The sequence below is a fragment of the Galeopterus variegatus genome, unplaced genomic scaffold (assembly GCF_000696425.1).
Source record: "Galeopterus variegatus unplaced genomic scaffold, G_variegatus-3.0.2 Scaffold5614, whole genome shotgun sequence".
Classification (NCBI taxonomy): Eukaryota; Metazoa; Chordata; class Mammalia; order Dermoptera; family Cynocephalidae; genus Galeopterus; species Galeopterus variegatus.
In genome coordinates, this window is record NW_007731725.1 from 72,774 (window position 1) to 89,884 (window position 17,111).

Sequence of the window (17,111 nt, forward strand, 5' to 3'; positions counted from 1 at the left end):
CATAGGAGAAATGCAAGTCAAAATTACCATGAGATATCACCTCACTCCAGTCAGAATGGCTGCTTTCAAAAATTGTTGGTGAGGTGGAGAAAAGGAAGCAGTTTCACACTGCTGATGGGAATATAAATTAATACATCCATACAGAAAACAGTATGAAGGCTCCTCAAAAAATTAAAAATATAACTACCATATGATCCAGCAATCCCACTGTTGGGTATATATCCACAGGAAATGAAATCAATATGTCAAAGAAATATCTGCCCTCCTGTGTTTGTTGCAGCATTATTCACAATAGCCAAGATATGGAATTAACCTAAATGTCCATCAATGAGTAAGTGGATTTTTAAAATGTGATATATATACACAATGAAATACTATTCAGCTATTCAAAAGAATGAAATTTTATCATTTACAACAACATGGATGAACCTGAAAGCCGACCCAGAAAGACAAATACCGCATGATCTCACTCATATGTGGAATCTAAAAAGTTGTTCCCGTAGGAGTAGAGAGTAAAACAGTGGTTACCAAAGGATGGGAAATGGGGGTGGGGAGGCAGGGAAAGGTTGGTAGACTCGTACAAAGTTACAAAGTTATAGTTAGATAGGAAGAGTAAAAGCTACAGTTAGATAGGAAGAATAAGTTCTGGTGTTCAATTGCATAGTAGGATAACTATGGTTAACAGTACTGTGTTGTATATTTCAAAATAGCTAGAAGAGAGGTTTCTGAACGTTCTCATCACAAAAAATGATAAATGTTTAAGGTGATGAATGTGCTAATTTCCCTGATTTGATCATTACACAATGCATTCAGGTAAGGAACATCATGGACAATTATTATGTGTCAATCATAATTTCTTTTTAAAAAAAGAATCTCTAGAGGTGGGACCCAGGCATCAGCATTTTTAACACTCCCAAGATGATTCTGATGTGCAGCCAAAGTCTGGCACCACCGAATTACGTGGAATGACTGCACTGTAGAGGTTCCCAAACCTGGCTGTGCACAAGCATTACCCGGGAAAGCTCTTTAAAAATGCAGAATCTCAGGCTTCTCACCCACCAAGTCACAATCTCCAGACTTGGGGTCAAGCTATTTGTATCTTTCTTTTTTTTTTTTTTTTTTTTTTTTTGTCTTTTTTACTGACCGGTAATGGGATCGCAACCCTCGGTGTCGCGCCCGTACCGGGGACCGGCAACGGGATTGCAAACCTCGGTGTTGCGCCCACATCGCGCTCAGCCAGTGAGCGGGAGCCGGTCTCCACATGGGATCCGAACCCTTGGCCGGAGCGCCGCCGCACTCCCAAGCGGCCCACTCTCCAGTGCGCCACCTGGCAGGCCCTATTTGTATCTTTCTAAAGAGGCACAAGAGATTCCGTAGGGAAGACAGCTTTATAAATACATGCCTAAGGGCACTTTCAGCCTTTCAGGGACCAGGGCAAAATTGCGAGATGAGATAAATCCGCCTCTCTCTTTTGCACCTCTGGCCCTCTGACGCAGTTCAAGCTCCTCTCCAGCACTGTGCAAACACCTCACAGCTCCACATACTGTGCTTACGCTGTCAAATGTCCCCAGCGCCCCTTCCCAGCTCCATCATGTTTAGGTTTTATCTCTAAAAAATCTTCAGTTTGAGAATACCTGTGCAATAGACCCTTTTCAATTCATAATATAACTTTTCTGCCTCAAGATTAGCCTTTCTCCCTAGCACCCAACCCATTTTGTAAATAAGCCATAGTCCCAGCATCTTGCCTTATGTGCAGTAGGTGTTCAATAAATGTTTGGATGTGAATGATAAATGTGTAGAAGTATTTCTGTATTCATAACTTAACATTCAAAGATTTTTTTAAAGGTCTGGGTTTTTTCAGTCAAAAAAAGTCCCTTTGTGACAGTCGAATTAGTTCAGTGGCACACTTTGCACACAAAAGAGTTAAAATAAAACTTAGGGCAATTATTGAAATTAGCAGAAGATGGACTCTGTAAACTGTCTAATGATGCACTGGAAATTAATGTCACTCTAATTTTAAATCAATTTTCTGAAGTAAGCAGAAGAGCCCACTGAAACTTTCTTCCACATATTTGTATTAATTTTGCTCTTCAATGCATTTAAACTAACCAGAAGACTAAAGAAAAGAGAAAATGTTCCTTTTGTCCAAGAGGATTTCCTTGGAGAAATCCCAGCGGTTTCAGAGCTCGAGGGGCATTTATTAGAAGTGCCTGTAGGTGGTTTTCCTCAGGCTCAACCATTAGAGGTAGTTCAGACCTGCTTATGATTCAAAGATGTTCACAGGGATCCTTTAGAAAGTGGCAATGATTACTGGGGGGTGGATTTTTCTTTCCTTCCTTTTGCATATATTCCCTGTTTTTTATACAATAATAATCTATTTTTAAGTAATAATAAATTTAAGTGTACCAGCTCAATAGTGAATATTGGGACACAGTCAAGTTCTGTTTCATTTAAGTGAAGGTTAGAGAGAAGCTTTTCATCTCTGTTCAGAGATGGATTAGGTATCCAAACTAGTGTTCACTACTTGATTGGAATCCTTCTCTTTATTGGGAGCTTTCACCAGTTTAAACCTTTGATAGTAAATATTAATCCATTGTAGAATAGTCTCTCCCTCACACAAAATTTTCTAGTTGTGTGTTCTTATATGTGTTCTTCACAGATAAAGAAAGACTTCATTGGTAAAGGGCCACAAAAAATGTTTACATTGTGTAATGATAAAAAAATGGATCTTAAATGTAATTTAAGAAAATAATCCAAACATTCTATATGCAAGAAAACCTACTTATAATGGTAAAAATTTGGAAACAACTTAAATGCCCCCAGATAGAAGAATGGCCTTGCAAATTAAGATATAACCATTTAAAGGAATATTTTGAAGCCATTTTAAATGTTGATTATGAAGGACAAATAGCAATCTGGAAAATGCATATCAAGTAACATTTTTAAAAAGCAATTTATAATCAAGGCCACAATAATATGCCACTTCACACCCACTAGGATGTCTAGAATCAAAAAGACCAATAATTACAAGCAATGGTGAGAGGATGCAGAGAAATTTGAATACATACATTGCCGATGGGAATGTAAAATGGTAAAGTCACTTTGGAAAACAGTCTAACGTTTCCTCAAAAAGTTATACACAGAGTTACCATATGACCCAGCAATTTCACTCCCAGACCCAAAAGAATTAAAAATAGGTGGTCAAACAAATAGTTGTACACGAATGTTCATAGCAGCACTCTTCACAATAGCCAAAAGGTGGAAACAACCCACATGTCCATCATCCAATGAATGGATAAACAAGATGTGCTATATTCATACAATGGAGTATTATTCAGCTATAAAAAGGAATAATGTACTGATACATGCTACAACATGGATAAACTTTGAAAACAGTATGCTAATTTACATTCCCTCCAGCAGTGTATGAAGCCAGACACAAGAAACCATGTAGTGTATGAATCCATTGATATGAAATGTCCAAAATCAGCAAGTCTACAGAGACAGAAGTATCTAGGGCTGAGAGGGTTGGAGGGAAATGAGGAGTAACTGCTAATGGGTATGGGGTTTCTTTTCGGGGTGATGAAAATGTTTTAAAATTGATTGTAGTGATGGTTGTACAACTCTGTGACTACACTAAAAACCATGAAATTGAACACTTTAAGTGGGTGAATTGTACAATAAATTATATCTCAGTAAAGCTGTTATAAAAACATGCATAGTTATACGCATACTATGACTAGAGAAAAGCATATGCATAGAGAAAAATTCAAACTTTCTCTAATATTTTGTAATATGATTATATAATTATGATGACAAAATTAAAAATGAATCCAATTAATGGAGAGCAATCAGTGCAGGGACTTCATACGCAGCTTTGTGAGCAGTTCGTATTGTCTTCAGCAAAGATTTGTTTTATTAGTTTCAAGCCGGACTTAACAACACTTGGGGATGAGAACTGAGGGAGTAGAAGGCAACTCTCCCTAAAAGTCAAACGTAGTATTTCTCTTTCCGTGCCAGGCTGATTTGAATTTGCATTTAATATATTACTGTTCAGTAATAGAGTCCGTGAGTAATAATGCTTAATAGACTTTAACTCCTTAGAAATAAACAATTTTTAAGCTAAAAAAAGGGTCGTTGGAGTAAAATATATGACAAGTTAAGTTTTTGTTTAGGAGTTAGTGTAAAGTAAGAACCTGGGTAATGAAGCCCTGCTTGGGGTGGGTGATGAGAGGAGGACACTACACAGGATAATCAAGCCCACGTGGAGACATGAAGAGAGACTCAAGCACTGAGGGGTCTTTATAAAGAGACAAAGCATTGCCTACATGATAGTTAGAGGGGACCAAAGAAAATTTTTGCTTTTTCATAAATTTGCCTACACTTAACTCTTCCCTGCTGACATCAAACTCGGCATCGCCAATTTCTGGATCTTAAGACACATAAAAGTCAAAGTGTTATATTAGCTGATTATTTTTTTAAAAACATCATTTATTACATTGGAATGCTTTCTCAGATTGCATCGTTCATGACAGCAAATAATGGTGGATATTTAACACTTTTTTTTTCCCCAGTACAATCGGCTAGAAAGGTTACTGGTAAGCACACAGGAGGTTTGCAATAACTATTAGCTGAGCTTCATTTCTCACGCTACATTCTGAGCCCCCTTCTCTCTTCTCCCTATACCCTCCCTCGAAATTTCATTCTCACTCATAACTTTGACTCCTTCTGTAGTAATGATTCCCAAATCTCTATTTCTAGAACAAACTCTTTGTTGAATTTCAAACTCCTGCAGCTGTCTTCCTCTTGTTAATAAGTATAAAGTTTATTAATAAATGTGTTCATTGGTATTAAGCCCTCCTCTCTTAGAATCAGCACTTGCAAGAATATCTTTGACTTTTTTATTTATTTATTTTCAATTGTACGTGTTCATGGGCTACATTGCGTTGTTTCGATACGTGCATATATCGTATAATGATCTTCTCTGGGTAGTCAGCATCCAAAGCACCTAGATATTTATCATTTCTCTGTGGTGATAATGTTCAAGATCCTCTTTTCTAGCTCTTTTGAAATATGCAAACTCTATTATTAGCAATAGTCACCCTAGAATACCAGAACTTATTCTGTCCTACTGTAATTTTGTACCCCTTGACCAGTCTCTTCTCCCCACTTCTCCTCCCCAACCCCACCATCCCAGCCCCTGGTAACCACATTCTACTCTCTAACTTCTATGAGAACCACTTTTTTAGATTCTACATATGAATGAGAGGTATTTGTCTTCCGTGGCAGGCTTATTTAACTTAACGTGATGGTTTCAAGTTCCATCTATGTTGCTTCAAATGACAGGATTTCATTCTTTTTTATAGCTGAATAGTATTTCATTGTGTATATATACCACACTTTTTTTTTTAAATCTTTTCCCCATATTGATATATTGGGGAATTCTTGGGTATATTCTTGGCCCCTTTGTGGAAAATCAGTGGGATGTAGAATGTGTGGATTTATTTCTATGCTCTCTATTCTGTTCCATTGTTGTATGTGTCTGTTTTCATGGCAGTACCATGCTGTTTGGGGTACTATAGATTTATAGTATATTTTGAAGTCAGGAAGTATGATGCCTCCAGCTTTGTTCTTTTTGCTCAGGATTGTTTTGGCTATCCAGAGTCTTTTGTGATTTTATACAAATTCTAGGATTGTTTTTCTATTTCTGTGAAGAATGTCATTGGTATTTTGATAGGGATTGTGTTGAATCTGTAGATTGCTTTGGGTAGTACAGATATTTTGATTATACTAATTCTTCCAAGCCATGAACATGGGATATTTTCCATTTATTTGTGTCTTCAATTTCTTTCATCAGTGTTTTATAGTTTTTATTATAGAGATCTTTAACCTCCTTGATTAAACTTATTCCTATGTATTTTATTTTGCTGGTAGCTATTGTAAATGGGATTACTGTCTTGATTTCTTTTTCAGATAGTCTGTTATTGGTGTATATAAATGCTATTGATTTTTGTATGTTGATTTTGTATCCTGTAACTTTACTGAATTCATTTATTAGTTCTAGCAAGTTTTGGATGATACCTTTAAGGTTTTCTGTATACATCATCACGTCATCTGCAAATACAGATAGTTTGACTTCCTGCTTTCCAGTCTGGATTCCCTTTATTTCTTTCTCTTGCCTTATTGCTCTGTCTAGAACTTCTAGTATTATGTTGAATAAGAGTTGGAAAAGTGGGTATACTTGTCTGGTTCCAAATCTTAGAGGAAAAACTTCCAACTTTTGTCCATTTAGTATGATATTAACAGTGGGCTTATTTTATATCACCTTTATTGTGGTGAGATGCATTCCTTCTATACATACCTTTGACTCTTTATGTGGCCCAATACAAGCTTGTTTATTTAAACACTCCACCTCAACACAAGTGTCAAGCTAGTGGTAAGGAGAGGAAGGAACATAAAAGTGGGGAGAGGAATTTAACAGTGGTCGTGTAGGATTGCCTCCTCTGAATTCCCACTTGGAATCCAAAGCAGGGACATATTCAAAGACAACTCCACCTTCCATCCCCTTTACCCCACCTGCCACTGAATCATGAAATATTAACTCTGAGATTATCAAGAGAAGGGTCAAACAAATTATCTCAAGGACACTGACAGAAAGCCATAAATGCCCCAGAACAGAAGGAGACATTTTTTGGTGATAATTAGCTCTGTGTTAATGGTTCACATGCATTATCCCATTTAAGCCTCACATCAGCTCCAAGGGGGTGCTAATAATATCTGCATTTTTAGACGGGATTCAGGCATGAATAGTAAGTTTCTCAAGGTTACAGAACTATGAAGTGGAGGAACAAGACTTCGAACACAGAAAGTAACACTCCAGAGCCTCACTCTGTAGATCAGGGTTCCTTCACCCTGGTATTAGAAACATTTGGGGCCAGACAATTCTTTGCTGAGAGGGCTGTCCTGTGCACTGTAGGGTGTGTGGCAGCATCCCTGGCCCCTCCCCACTAGATATCAAAAGCAAACCCTGAGTGGTGACAATCAAAAACCTCTCCAACACACCAAATATCTCCTAGCAGGTAAAACTGCCTCCAGTTGAGAACCACTGCTATGGGGCAGCAGGGGGGAAGGGTGGCTTAGAGATTAAATAAATTGCCATTCTATAACAACTAATAAATAGTCCATCCTGTATTCAAGACTAGAATGATCTGACTCCATATGCTATTATGCTATATGAATCAATATGGCAGAATAAAAAACAGAGCAAAGGGCCAGCCTGTGGCTCACTCGGTACAGTGCGGTGCTGCTAAAACCAAGGCCACGGGTTCGGATCCCATATAGGGATGGCCGGTTCACTCACTGGCTGAGCGTGGTGCTGACAACACCAAGTCGAGGGTTAAGATCCCCTTACCGGTCATCTTTTAAAAAAAAAAAAAAAAAAAAAAAAAAAACAGAGCAAAGAAAAAGAGAGGAGGAATAAAAGAAAACAAATAAGATTATTCTTTTGGAATGATTTGATTTAATTCAAAGAAAAAGAAACAGAAACTGTTCCTAAAGACTGCTAAAGAAAGACTATTAAAGATTATTAAAGGGTCCTTAATGTACTTAAACTTAACTACGAGTAGGCAGAAATGTTCTACAAAGCAGTGTTTTTCAAACTTGGCTACATATTAGTATCACCTAGTGAGCTGGAGATGCTAATTTAATTGGTCTGGAATGTGGCCTGAGTTTGGGGTTTTTAAAAGTTCTCCAAGTGCTTCTAATATGAATCCAAAGCTAAGAACCACTGCTATAAAGGATTAAAGTAGTTCTTTATTTCTATGCTCTTATCAATTATGCATGTTAAATTGATTGCACGTGTTCGGTTTAATAGAAAACCAAATAGATAACTAATAAATTGAGTACATCCATAATCTTCAACATTTATTGAGCTACTGATCTCCAAATTTGTAGATATCCATAGTATCCTATAGCCAGAAGGGAAAGTACTCTCTAGTTCCTAACCTTTTAGCCACCTTGTCTTCTATCATCATTTTGAACAGAAAATTAGCAAAAATGATGGAAAGAATATCAGTTATTTTATAATTTTTCACAACACTGTAAAAGCGTGATGGAAGAATTTTTTAAATTAGTGGGTAAAATGTTATTTAGAATGGTTCCAGGCTCTGTACATTTTATTTTGGATTATTACAATATGTTCGATTAGGTGATTTTTCTAAACGTTAACCTTGTCCCTATCACCATGAATCATCCAGAATCCAATAGATGCATCAGGTTCTAATATGTAATTTATTCAGATAACAATAGGACATTTTAGGTTTTCATTACTATAGCCTTCAAACTATGACAAAGATAACCATTTTGCTCAAATAGCTTTCCATCACAGGGACCAGCCAATCTAGCCTAGACTAGACACAACACTGCTATTTACTCCAAATGTACTTCCTTTCATGCCCTGGACAATGTATACCTGCAATAAAATGGTAGGGACATTCAGATCACTTCTCCAGTATTACTGATCATTTCTAATCACACTGAACAAAAATTTGTCCAGCAATTAGCATTGATTCTTGCAAGATGGTCACCTCTCACACACTGATCTAAGTTGCCAGGGCTCAGAACACAATACCCCAAAATACGGCCACTTGGCAATTGAGAAACCAGCAGGAGCAGGAAGGTCTCTCTGACCTTCCCCCGCTGCTCTCCCCTGAAGCAGGCAATAAAACTTAGGAAGTTCACTCTCTGATCCACTCCCTCCTTTCTCCCCTGAATACCCTCATGTGATAGGTGTCCTGCCTTATGCCTGGAGGGAAGAAATGTCACACAGAGAGGCCAAGAAGAATCTGAACAAACAGGCCTTGCTATGTTCCCCGAGTTTATTACCATTAGATCATACTCTTTTGTCCTCCAATCATATTTCTGCATGACCAGTCATAAAAATAGACAGTTTTCCCTGGGTCTTTGGATCTTTATTTCTGAAGTCTCCGATGTAACATAAAACTTATATTAAGTAAATTTGTTATGCTTTTCTCTTGTTGATCTGTCATTTATTATAGGGTGTCAGCCATGAACTGTGATGAGTGAGGAAAGAAATCTTTCCTCCCTTACAAAATGAAAGTCACTTTTCACACATTCATCTATGTAATCTATAGTGTTCTTGAGACTTAAGCAATTGAAAACAAAAATTATGTTCCATTACAAGTTATCTTTTAACCACTACTCTGAAGACTAGGGGGTGGATTTGCTTATTTTATTTTGTGGTTATTGCCAATTTTGTTGGAAATTTTTCAGAATAAAGAGAAGGCTTGGTGGGCTGGCTGGTTAGCTCAGTTGGTTAAAGTACAGCCTTGTAACACCATGGTCAAGGGTTCAGTTCCACATACCCACCAACACCAAAAAAAAGAGAGAGAGAAAGAGAGAAGGCTTGGAAGTGTAATAAGTTTTCTCAGGCCCTGCAAGCGCCGAGTGAAGTGGACCTGAACAAATTATGGTAGAAACTCTCTTCAAAAGAGCACCTGCACATCCATTGTCACTAAGGTTGAACTGGAGTCTTACTTTAGACACCAGAACTAAAAGAAAATAGCACTGACCTGGGTAGCAGAAACACCTGAATTTATATAGCATGTTTACTCACAGAGTGTTATGTATAATTAAGTTAATTAAATTCTAACTGCACAAATGGTCCACCCTACTCCTGCAGCTAGTTCTTTTGCAAAAAGAAAAAAAAAATGAGGATAGGGAGGGATCATAAATGCACATCTTTTGAGTCTCCACAGCATCTAGCAACCTGCTTTATATGTTCAAAATATACCTTATATGTTCTAAATATGTGCCATTTATTGATTGACTAAGGGGAAAGATCCGTGAATTGCATAAATTATTATTCTCTTGTTTATTTTAAATAATTTCTGATTATAATAATTTCCTCATTCCATTGTTCCTTTCTCAACTGGAGGTAAATTTGTCCCAGGATGAAGTCTATGAATGGAAAGGATGAAGTGACATGGAAAGAGAACAGAGCAGATGCAAGCATCAGTTTTGGGGTTGTTTATTTTTTTTAAGGTGACCAGTAAGGGGATCTTAACCCGTGACTTGGTGTTGTCAGCACCACACTCTCCCAAGTGAGCCACGGGCCGGCCCTCAGCATCATTTTTTTTATTATCATTGATTGCTTGACTCTGCTTTCAGTTTCCATTGACTGGTTAGTATTGACTGGATTTACTACTACTATGCTTTGTTTCTGAGAGCCAGTATTCTTTTTTTTTTTCCATTTTGTCTTTTTTCGTGTCCGGCAACGGATCGCAACCCTCAGTGTCGCGCCCGTACTGGACCGGGACCGGCAACGGGATCGCAACCCTCGGTGTTGCGCCCGCACCTCGCTCAGCCAGTGAGCGGAAACCGGTCTGTATGCGGGATCCGAACCCTCGGCGGGAGCACCGCCATACTCCTAAGCGGCGCACTGTAGCAGTACGCCACCGGGCCGGCCTGAGAGCCAGTATTCTATCTTCCCCGGAGCAACATATGTCTTGTGCACAGGCCACTTCCCTGAGATCTCAACATCTCCAGGAAACAGGCAAGAGCTGAGAAATAGGCCAAAATACCTCTGAGCAACCAAAGCAGTACTGCCACATCTCCACTGTCCAGACACACATAAGGTAGAACGTCCTTTGGAGCTCTCTGCACATAATTTTAGTCAACTCGGTTGTGTGATTTTGTAATAAGGCATGTTAGAAGCAGCAAATTGGTTGGGAGGTTAGGAAAAGAAAGCTACCAAAGGCTGGGACACTGGCCACCACAAAAATGACACCTGATAAACTGAAAGAGAGAAAAAAACCAAACAACAGAAAAAAATTTTTTTAAAAACCTATAAAAATAGGAACCAAGGAATCAAAAACTGGAGGAGATTTGATGATGCCATGTAGAGGCAAATAACCCCATACTTGAACTGCACGTAAGGACATCAGTTGCATTCTAGAGAAGAAGAGAAATTGCCATTCATCATGGTAACCCTGAGATATAAAGAAAAAATAAAATGTGCTCAAGAAACTGTTGGAGGAGGCAGCAACGTACCCAATACATTTTAGAAAAATTCCTAGCCAAAATGGTTTTGTTGTTGTTTTTGTATTTAGAGGTGTAAACATCAATTAATAGAGAAAAAACAGATTTATAAAACATTTAAATATGTCACTTCTTCCCTAACATACTGGATAAATTAGGCATTACTGTATTTCAAACAAAGCATGAAAATCTCTTTAGAAGTGTCTTCTACAAATATCACATAAGAGTAATAATGTGATTTAAGAAAGAGACAGAGACCACTCACTCCCTGACATGTTAGGTGTAATCACCATTCCATCTTTCTTGCCATTATTTCCCGACCATATATGCTTTCAATGTCTACGTGGTTTATTAACACAACAAAAAATTTATTCTGCTTTGACTTGACTTATTCGTTACTTACTTTTCATGCATCTATATAATATTTATAATTTTCATTTTGATGGCTACCTAATAGTCCATGTTCCTAAATTGCTTCCAATTTCACTAATTATCCATAAACAGTACTGTAATAAACATCTTCATATATCTAGCTATTCTGTCCTTCTATAGTTTTGAATAACTATCGAAAGATAAATTCCCCCAAAATAAAATTAGAAATACATCTAAAGTAAAGTAAGAAATACATTTGAACTGCTTTACAAGGTCATGGTAAGAATAAGATGATAATACTAGTCAAAGCCCTGCTCCCCAGATTAGAGGAAATCTATCCTCTCACTGGAAGCCAAGAACCTTAAGAGCCATTCGGTCAAACTCTTCGCAGAAGGAAAACTAGAGAATCTGACCACCGTCCAGTGGACACTTGTTGATGGCTGCTGTTGCTTCCGTTACTCCTGTACTATGGCACAGATGATGTGCCATCATGGTCATCATCACAGAAGGGTGGTGTGTGCTCATCATGGGTGAGCACACATCACTCATCTGTAAACAGGGCCCAGTGGGCGTCACTGTGCCTCTATTAACAGATAAAGATAGAGAGGCTCTGAGAAGTACTGACACAACCAGTAAGGGACAAAGCCAGATCTTCCATCCCTAGAACAGGGGTTTATCGATTTCACCATGCAAGTTCATCATGTACAATTTCCATGCCAAGAAAAATCTGAAAATATGGGGGGGGGTACTATTAACCTGATTTTTTCTTAAACTATAAGGGTGATACTGCACAGCATATGTAGGTGTGCTTTACTTCTGTGTCATAGCCTGTAAAATATCTTGTGAGGACAGAAAATATACCATATGTAAAATTACTCTCTAAGAAAGCCTTATACATTGCTGGGCTCAAATGATTTTAGCCAGCTGAAATTAACAGCTTTCCTGAGAGATCAATTTTAACCTAATTTTGATCTTATTGAATATATGAAAAACTATGTGAAAGAATAGAGTTGGAAATGCAGTCATGATATATTGTCTACGAACAATACATTATTGAACTTTAGATGTATAGTTAGACTTATTTACATGGGAGTGACATATGTCATTACAGTGTATTTCTGAGAGATTAAAGCACTTCCTTTTAACTTTAAAAGTATTTCTCCATCGATAACTGTGTACAGACATGCCCTCTGCTGGATGAATATAGTACTATTTTCTGGGCCTGTACATAGACACAATACAATGCTATTTAACATAAAAATGTTCAATACTTGAATTCTGAGTAATATTTCAGAAATTAGTTGGTTCTATCCTTCACCAATTTCCTAATTCTCTTTTTAAATTGCTGATAATCTCTACAGAAGCTTCAAAACATTGTTAAATATTATCTCAGTACTGTTTAGTATTATCAACTGAGTGACTTGTTACTTTTCAAAAACTAACTCATAATTAAGAACAATAATATAAATATGGATTAATCTCTTGGAAGTTACCAATATCTCAATAAAATGCATAATGAAGCCTTTCATTATAGTATTTAGGTATGCAAATATCCAAATAACTACAAGATTGTCTCATTTCATTTGATTATTTCATTTAACCAGCATTTATTCAAATGTAGTATACCAGATTTTGATGATACACAACCAAATAAGGAGTGGTCCTAATCCTTAGGAATTTTATCATTGAGTGGAAGATGGTAAGAAGTAAATTAACAATTGTAGAGTAGCTCTTGTGAACACTGGGATGCCCCAGATCCCCCTTCAATGAGGGACTTGTTGCTCCAGTGGCAGAGAGGCACCTCACCCAATGTCACACCTCTTTCCAGGGCCCCACATACCATGAGTGATCCATGCTAGAGAATAAAGGCCCCGCCATCTTGGCCCAACTCCCTACAATTAAGAAGGGCCATTCCAGCTCCTGAGATCCCCATTGGGCCACCAAGTCTGTTGGTAAGCACACATCCAAGCTTGGCCCTTCTCTCTTCTCCAGTGGTTTTCAATTGCAGGCAACCCCCAGGGATATTTGACAATGTCTGGAGACGTTTTTGGTCATCACCACTTAGGGTGTGTGTTACTGGCATCTAGAGGGCGAACACCAGGGATGCTGCTACACTTCCCACAATGCACAGGACAGCCCCCACAGCAAAGTATTACTCAGTCCAAAATGTCAATATGCCACGGTTGAGAAACCATCTTCTACCCAATTCTTCCTTTCCCTTTCATAGACGTTTGTCCCAAGGTCATTCTTTACTAAACATCCTGCACCCTGAACTTCATCATAGAGTCAGCTTTCTGGGGAATGGTTACACAACAGTATCTACAGGAAGAAGTCATTTGGTTTTACACATGTGTATGGGAGACACAGAGTAGTATGTACATGTATAAATCTATTAGTATAGAAAGAAACTGGGAGGACGTATGCTAAACATAAAAAGTGGTTATCTTAAAGTGTTGCAAATGATTCTCGTTCTTTTCTTTTATGCTTAATAACCTGGGTTTTCCAATGTTTGTGTCTTTTTTGTGTGTATGTTCTCATTTTGTGTTTTGTTATTTGCATTAGACACATTTCTTTTGTAGTCTGGGGAGGGAAAATACTGTAATTGCAAAGAAAGAGGCCATGGTCAATCGTATCAAATACTGCAGAGAGGCCAAATAATAGCAAATAGAAGATTGGAAAAAGTCAGTACTGCTATCGGTGAGACAGTTGTACTGGAATGGACATGCTGGAAGAGAAACAGCAGTGGAATGTGTGAAAGAAGGTGAGGAAATAAAGGTAGCCCACTTTTTACAGAAGTATGACCAGAAAGAGCAGTAGGAAGATAGAGCAGCAAAGAAAGAGATCAAACAGTAGCCTAAACTCTCCTAAAGATCAGAGAACCTGAGCAAGTTTGATGATGATGGGGAAGGGACCAAGAAAGAGAGGGGCGATGATGTAAGAGAGGTGCAGCACTGAGGGGCCGAGGATGAGGATGTGGGACTGGATCCAGAGAACAACGTGATTGGGTTGGCCTAGGCAGAAGCAAAGATACCTAGTCCACTAAAACAAGAGGCACAGTTCAGATGGCAATACATTTCAAAACGATGAAATCTGTGCCTGGTCATCTTAATTTTGTCAGTAGGAGAAGAAGTCATCTTCTAAAAGGGAGGGTCTGGCTGGTGTGGCAGAGGCTTGAGAAGAAGGTGAAATCAAAGGGAAATTTTCGGGCTGGCCGGTTAACTCAGTTGGTTAGAGTGCGGTGCTGATAACATCAAGGTCCACGGGTCAATCCCTATATGGGCCAGTCTCCAAAAAGGAAAAAGCAAAAAAGGGGGGTGGGAGGGACTTGTAGCAGAGGACCTGAGAGGGCCCTGAAGCCAGGGCCTGCTAGTGGGTAGTCCTGGGAAATTGCTCTTTCCTTTACCCAGCTTCAGAGTAAGAACTCAAGACTGTTCGCAGGTGGTTTAGCACCACCTATTTGACCCAGGCAAGGGTGTGGCTCCCAACCAGTTTCTCTACAACACTCAGGTGGCAGGTGGGTTTGGGGCAGGGGAGAGTGGGGGGAATCTAAAAAGCCCCATGAGATTACTATGGCTTCCCAAACCTGACAGGATCATCCCCACCTGTACATCCCTGAAGGGAACTTTGGGCCCCCATACCACAGTCTGGGATTATTCTGTGCTACTTTCTGTGTTAGGTAACGGCCTCTGTAAATTTCCTTACCTTAAGGGATTTAAAGAAACTCTACATCCTCTTACTGTGCCTTTTGGCATCCCTCCGTCAATCTCATCTCCTACTGTAAGGATAAGCAAGAGCAGAGTTCTCCAAAGTGTAAAAAAGAGGCCATGTCCTGCCGCATCTGGAGCCTTGTTTTCTCCCAGCACTGTCTTCCCATCCTTCCCAGACATTCCACTTCCAGGATACACTGGTAGGAGACTTCTGTGGCATATGACCTCAATAGACCGTGCGATTTTAGGATTTTAGATGCTTTGTTTAAAGGAGTGGTTCTCGACCAGGGGCATTTTTGCCCCCTCCCCCCCCCCCAGGACATCTGGCAACGTCTGGAAATACGTTGGTTGTCACAGGGAGGAAAGGGCATTCAGTACATAAAGGCCAAGGATGCTTCTAAACATCCTACAAGGCACAGGACTGTCCCCACAGTGAAGAATTATCCAACCACAAACGTCAATAGTGCCAAGGGTGAAAAATCATGCTTTAAAAAGTTCCTCATCTGAAAAGACCCTTTAAAGTTTTGCTATCATACATTTAAGGGTTGTTTAAAATTTGAAGTTTATGCCTTGGGACAAATGAAAGAAAATATCAGACGAGAATGAGTAAGGGTAGCATGTATATTTCCACCAGATGGCGCTAAAACACAAGTAACAATCCAACCTCCTCTAACATCTATTTCAGAATCCAGTTTCTCTCGCTGGTCAGCCATCTGGAGTAACAATGCCCATCCTTTCCAAATAGGATTGTCCCTTTTTAGGTGCTTAGTGTTCCCCACCACCAGTATTTTTATGTAAGTGAGTTAAAATGAATGAATAAAAGTCAGGCCGGAAGATGAAAAGAACAGGACACCCCCTCAAGTAGTTGCAGAATTTCCATTCCCTGTAGCAACAAGGGTATGGAACAATCTGCTAGCTTCTTTTCTTCTTAGCTAACTTTTAGGTGGGCACCTAGCCACCCAAAGGACAATTCCAAGACTCCTCTACCCTTAGGATGGCCAAGTAATAAAGTTCAGGCCATTAGCAGGATGTGAGCACGGTGTTGTGGGCAACTTCTGGTTGGTATCCTTAAAGCCATGGTTCTCAATTGGGGTTGACTTTACCCCCAGGAGACATTTGGCGATGCCTGGGGACATTTTTGGTTGTCACAACTGAGGGACGCTACTGGCATCTAGTGAGTAGAGGCCAGGAAGTTGCTGAACATCCTACAGTGCAGAGGACAGTCTTCAGAATACAGAATTAGCCAGCCGCAAATGCGAACAGTGCTACGGTGGAAAAACCCTACCTTAGAGGGAAGGGGTATGTCCCTGGCCTCCCCTCTCCCCCTTCCCACTGGCTGGAAGGAAGGTGCAGTGGTGCACGGTCTTGGACCATGTGGACCAAGGCAAGAAATTAGGGAGGGTGGAGCTACATGATAGATGGAATTTGAGTCCCTAATCCCAAAGAGCTGCCATAGTACTCTGGACTCCTTATACCCAGACTTCTGTGAGAGACAAAAATAAACTTCTCGACGGTTTCAGCCATTCTTCTTCTGGGTCTCTGTGACAGTGGCCAAAGTAATATCCTATCTAATACCATAATATACTGTATATATATTCATCCATAGTACTCCAGTAGCTGCTCTACCTGAAACATATCCACTCTAGGCCTGCTTTGTCCTGCCTTTCCCAGTGTCCACCTCACCTTTCTCCTTGCTATCTTACCCCTCTTCTCTTTCCTTCCTTTCTTGATGTATCTTCCTTGAGGCCAAGATCCCACTATGCCCCAATTGACTTATTGGCCTGAATCCATACCTGACGTTTCCCACAAGATACCACACTCCTACCACCACCCCCCTTTCTATCCATAGAGAACTCATTTCCTCCCACATCCATGTTCGAAACAGTGGAAGAAGAATCTTGTCTAAAATAACCCCCCTCAATATATACACTTTCTGGCCCTTACCCTGCTACATTTTCTTCATGTAACTTATCA